Source organism: Coturnix japonica, chromosome Z (assembly GCF_001577835.2).
Source record: "Coturnix japonica isolate 7356 chromosome Z, Coturnix japonica 2.1, whole genome shotgun sequence".
NCBI lineage: Eukaryota > Metazoa > Chordata > Aves > Galliformes > Phasianidae > Coturnix > Coturnix japonica.
This window is the reverse complement of record NC_029547.1, coordinates 61,267,683-61,273,808: the sequence shown is the minus strand read 5'-3', so window position 1 is coordinate 61,273,808 and position 6,126 is coordinate 61,267,683. Positions and strand designations below refer to the sequence as shown.

General features: G+C 37.3%; 1 long non-coding RNA gene across 1 annotated transcript in view; it reads right to left on the bottom strand.

The window, feature by feature from the left end:
• Positions 1–1,948: 1,948 nt before the first annotated feature.
• LOC116652477 overlaps positions 1,949–6,126 on the bottom strand; it is a 34,759-nt gene continuing 30,581 nt past the window's right edge. Inside the window, exons 2-3 of the long non-coding RNA XR_004305523.1 lie at positions 3,329–3,438; positions 1,949–2,131 (exon numbers count right to left, since the gene is read on the bottom strand). This is a non-coding gene — a long non-coding RNA (uncharacterized LOC116652477). The remainder of the gene's footprint in view (positions 2,132–3,328; positions 3,439–6,126) is intronic.

The following is a 6,126-nucleotide window of genomic DNA, read 5'->3' as shown; positions in this document are numbered from 1 at the left end:
CTGCTGTACCCAGCATTAAGGTTGTGGCAGCTGCACTTTGTGATCCTCTGCCACCTGTACAAGACTATAACTTTTGTACTTACCTCTAGAAAATAGGAATGTTGCTCTTCTTCAGAGTGATCAGTTTTGTAGATGGGGTTGATTCAGATCAGTCTATGAGTATAACTCATTTTTGAATCACAGAATCACAGAATTGCTTAGATTGGAAAGGACTTTAAAAACCACACAGCTCCAACCCTTGCTATGGGCTGGTTGCCCACCACAAGATAGGTTGCCCAGGGCACCATCCAACCTGGATTTGTGCATCTCTGGGGAAGATGGGGAAGACCACAGCTTCACTAGTCAGCCTGTGCCAGTGGCTCTCCACTCTCTGAGTGAAAAATTTCTGCCCTAACATCAAATCTAAATCTTTCCTCTTTTAGTTGGAAACTGTTCCCCCTTAAGCTATCACCATCATATCATGTAAAAAGTCAGTCTCCTTCCTGTTGATAAGCTCCTCTCAAGTACCAGAAGGCCACAAGATCTCCCTGGAGACTTCTTATATCAGTCTGAACAAGCCCAGTTCCCTCACCTTTCCTCATAGGAGAGGTGCTCCAGCCCTCTGATCATCTTACTGGCCCTCCTCTGGACCCACTCTAGCAGATCTGCATCTTTGTTGTACTGAGGGCCCCAGGTCTGGGTGCAGTAATTCAAATGTGTGGGTCTTCACAAGGGCAGAGCAGAGGGGAACAATGCCTTTGTCCTGCTGCTACCCCACTTTTGATGCATACCTAGATACAGTCAGCTTAAGCATCAGCATTGTTCCAGAGTGAAGATGCCAGTGCTGATTCACATCCTGAAAACACCCATGTAAAATGACAAGAAACAGTAAAACACTCTCTGTTATTTCTACATTAATGCAACCTCCTTGGTATTTGTGTTTGATAATTATGTGTATTGTTTCTGATGTGATCTTTAAAGAGACATATATATAATATATATAAAATTACGTATAATTATATATATATATAATTTTTTCCTTAAGGCTGATGAACTGGTTCACATCTGTCATACCTTGAAATACAGCTGTTAGCACACAAAATAATCAGACTACAGGTAAAACTATGCTTTCTTCAGCTACCAATAAAGTCAAGAGGATTAATTCTGGTTCAAACACTATCCACACCAAGGATTTTTGTAGCTGTAACTAAGGTAACAACATTGATGATGATGTGTAGCCACAGCAGAGACCAATACATCTCCCAAGTCTCTGCTCTTAAAATTGTTCACAAGAGTAGTTTGAATTTGCTTATGTCAGGAAAACAAGTATGACTAAATGCAAAGCATTGCTGTGCTACCTTGCTTCTTAACCTTCTAGGCCTCCTGTGTGCAATGCTGCATGTAACAGATTCAGAATGAAGACCGCACAGAGAAGTTAAATGGCTTCAAGATTTGTCCCTACTATAGATAACATATAATATGCTTCTTTATCCTGCAGTTCTGACATAAAACTCAGTATGGCTTCTACTGCTTTGACTATTATTAATTTCTACTTGTCATGGCTTTTTACTGTCTCATATGAGGAAAAGTCTTTCTGAAAGCATACTTCAAAATGTTCTGAATTGAAAATGCAAGTAATCATTTCCCTATCTATCTTCAAACTACATTTTTAACCTACCCTTTCCATGGAAGTTATTTTAATAATGTTTTGGATTTTTTTATACATTGCACTGATGTGATGTTTCACAGACAGAAGTAGCAAAGCAAAACTGTTCAATGTACAGTGTTCTCTTCTATGCTGTGCAGTTATAAGATAAAAGCTGCACAACTGTACGGTTCTTAGAGTCAAAATAAATGTTTGCTCTCATCAAGCTCTTCTTTATCTCCCTTATTCCTAAGCTTTTGGTCTGATAGACCTCAGGTAGCATTAAGTCACTCCTACAAAATACGAGTTTCTCCACTGCTCTGCAAAAACACATTTTAATAAGGTACTCAGAGGGTTTTTTTTTATTGTTGATTTTGTTTGTTTGTTTGTTACAAATGGTGACATTGCAGATGCAGCCTCATTTTTCAAAACATCTTCAGGGGGAGGTTTTGGCTGCACAACCTTTTCATCTTACAATGCCTTCTTTCAGCCAGTGGCAGACAGTGCCTGAGGAATAAAGAAAAGAGATTTCCATCAAAAACACATTATATAGGTTTTTTTTATCAAGTAGTATTGCTTGCTTCCCTGATTAGGATTCCACTGGTATTTAACAAAGAGACATCATGGAATTTCTTTGTTCTTAACCATTAATAGAAATCCTGTACCCAGGAGAGCTCTGAGGCAATTAGAAGATCATTAGGACTTCTTGGTCAAGCACTCATCCACATACTCAGCAACTATCTGTGCTAACTGTACCCATTTCTGCTGTTACTGCAACTGTTTTCATTCATGTATGTGAGTGTTAAAAGTATATTGTTGCCTGCTAGTTCAGAAGTGAAAGCAAACCACAAGATAGGTTAAAGTAAAGGCTACAAATCATTGGTCTCCTGGCAAATGAACAGGAAGGTGAAGCAATTCTATGAAGACAAGCATGCTCATAAACTGGGTGTACAGCAGTTTAAATTGCTTGATTAGTTCTTTACAGAGCAGAGCTATTTCACAGATATGCAAAAACTCAACCAGGAGATGTTTCGTTTTGATCACCTATGGAAAAGTGAAGACAAGAGTTTATGGGAAATGGTTTAAATTATTGCTATTCAAATCTAGGATCAATGAGTATAAATATCTTCCTTTTAAAATTAACTAAGATAAATGTTTTCATATTTGGATTAAAAATATAAATAAAAATTGAAATTTCAAACTGTAAGTATTCCTGTGTTAAAATCATCGCATGGCAACAAAATAACACATGTTAACTAAAAAGACTTAACAAATGGAACACATGTAAAACAGAGAAGTATTTTTTGTTTATTTTTTTGGGTGTTTTTTTTTTTCCCCACTAGAAAATGGCTGTTAACATCTCATGAAAATACTGCATTCTTCCAAATAAAACATAATTGCATAGAATTATGTTTAGGTTGCAAGGGAACTTAAAGACCACACAGCTCCAACCCCCTGACACAAGCAGGGCTGCCATCTACTGAGTCAGGCTGCGTAGCCCCCATCCAGTCAGGACTTGTGCACCCCCAGGTATGGGGCATTCACAGCTTCTCTGTACAAGGGCTTCTCTCCTTTGTCCTATCACTATCAGACCATGTAAAAAGTCAGTCTGCCTCGTGATTACACGCTCCCCTCAAGAACTGGAAAGCCACAGTGAGGTCTCCCTACCATCTTATTTTCTCCAATCTGAACAACCCCAGCTACCTCAGTCTTTCTTCATTGCAGAGGTGCTCCAACGCTCTGATCAATGTTGTTGCCCTCCTCTGGATCCCCTCCAACAGCTCTGCATTCTTCTTGTGCTGAGGGTCCCAGACCTGGATGTAGTAATACAAGTGGGGTCTCAGACAGGCAGAGCAGAGGGAGGCCAATCCCCTCCATTTCCCTGCTGGTCACATTTTAGAGTGCTATAAAATTACAATAATAAAAACAGCTGTATTTTCTCAAAAACTCAATATCGTATTTCCCCACTTCACTATGCAAATACCCTAACACCGTGTTCTGCATGTGTAAATCATGAAGGACTTTCTATAGTAGCAAACAAAACCTGCTTTCTGGACTGTGGCTAAAACTCCACAAGAGAACAGATTTTCTATTTATTCCATTTTTAGTTGCTTTTCCTGAGTGTTCTGATAAAAATGCTGAAGAGCTGCATTTCATGTGGTATTTAAGAAATATACAATCTGACAGTCAACCCACTGTTGCCATAGCAAAAGGCCTTAGTTCACTGTCCATATATTTCTGTGATGGCAGAAGACTGCAAGAAACCAGTGGGTCTAGTTGTTAACAGAGACTTCAGACTGCAAAGAGCTGCACTTATTCCAGAACTTCAGGTAGATGAGGTGCTGAAGAACATACAATATTCTGAACTTACACTTTGCACAAAACAACATGAAACTGGGAAGAAATCTTTTGTTCCTTCAAGTACTCAGCCACTACGGGTGAAGTTCTGAAATAATATGAGCCTCCCTTATCATCTTCCCAAGGATTTTGCAGCCAGTGTGGATTCTTATTAGCATTGTATGAAATAGAATGGGAGTTTTTTCAGAATAAATATCATATCAAAAGATTTACAGTGGCAGAACGGCCTTCTTCCACCTTTGTGTTCTATTCGTGCTTATTGAGAGAATCTAGCAAAAATTAATGGCATAAGACCTTCAGTCCAAAAAGAAGGGATATACACAGTTCCTACCGAGTTCAATGGTAGAAATAAACAGGAACTTAATAATAAGTGCCATTCAAGCTGCAGATTATTTTGTAGTGGTCAAAAGGATTTACTAGACATCAACATTCTTGTTTGCTTGCAATCGCTGTCAATGACACACAAAATGTTAATGAAAAAATGCTATTCTATAAAACTTTGAATTGTTCTGTCATCTCAGAAAAGTTAAAAATAATGTTCTCTAATCTTTCAAGTGTTATTCTGAGATTTTTTTCATAAGCTTTCAAATCACATTTAAAGAAGTTTCAAATACTTGGTGTGATAGCCAATTATTTTGCCAGAAGCCTAAGGGCTTGCCATCATGAAGAAGTCAGTGTGTGGCAGTTTACACTCTGAATTTACAGTCTTGAACCACAGCAGAGCACTAAAGACAACTTTAATTTGCATGAAGAATGAAGCTAAGAGGAAAGAGCGTGATACAGTGTGGAGCCAGAGTAAACAACTTGTTGGAATGCAATATAGCGGACACTGTAAATTCATACTTAATCAGACCCTGTAACAGTGGACCTCCAGGATCACATGGTGGCTGCTGAGATGGAACACAGTTTGCCATTCTACTTGCAAATGCTTCTTAAAACTATTCCTTGTTTTCCAGTACCCTAAGGTCAGCATTTCAAATGGAGAAGTGAGAATGATCCTCTGTTGCTTTTTTCCTTAAATATGTACATAACTCAGCAACTATTTAAACTTTTGTCTTGGCCCAAATTTGCAACTGAAATTCAAAATGCAAAATTCAAGTGTGTATACCCAGTTTTCAAAGATGCTGTGGGTGTTTCTACCTGGACCAAGTGTAAAGCAGCACCGAGGCAATGTTCCATGCAATATAACCAGCTCTGTTAAAAAGCTGAGGAACTAATCCTCTGCCTAGGCTGACATGAGACTGTACCATTTCTGAAACCTAACACACAGCTCATTGCAACAGAAATTTATTGGCTCATTAGGAGCTTGATCTGAAACCTCAACAAGTGCAGTGTTGCATCACAGGCATCTTTTGAGTACCTCCCACAGAACAGAATGGCTGAAATGCAATAAGGAAACGCCAGGGAATCCCACAGCTTTTTCCAATTAGCTTTCATTTTGGCATGATCTGATATTCTGAGTGCCATTTAATGAGGAAAGGGATTATCTTTAAAAATAAATATTTTCCCCAAAACTGTAAAGATAAGAAACTAGGGAAGTAAACAGAAAATTAGCACACAATCTAACAGACACTCTATTTGTGACTCTTCATCGAAATCAACTGAATTTCTGAAGGCCTCATATCTAAGTTTGCCTAATGTTTTTTTAAAAATATTTTTTATTTACAAATAATAATAATAATAATAAATTCCTTTTAATAAAGATTAGAGGCTTTTATGACACAAAACATCAGTTACATCCAGAAAAAGAACCGCTTACTTCTGCATAGTTTATAGCTTCAAATGAAGTGTAATACTGTGTGCAGTTATAAATATCCCTGTAATATTTTTTTCTACATTTTAGCTTTTGATTCTATCTTTTAAATAATTTGTGTCTTTCTTTTCCTTCTACCGTAAGGATAATATTTTTCACAAAATATGTTTGTGAAAATATATAAGTTAAAATATCATCCTTTAATAAGAAAAAGTTATCAATATTTTCAAAATCTTACAAATCAAATATTGGATCAAAGAATGAGTAAGAATCTCTATTCACATCTTTCCACTTATAACTCCTTTCAGGAAAAAAAAATATATACATTATTATTTCTGGAAATTTAGGTATTATTTTTGACAAGAACAGGTAAGTCTAGAAAGTCTTAACA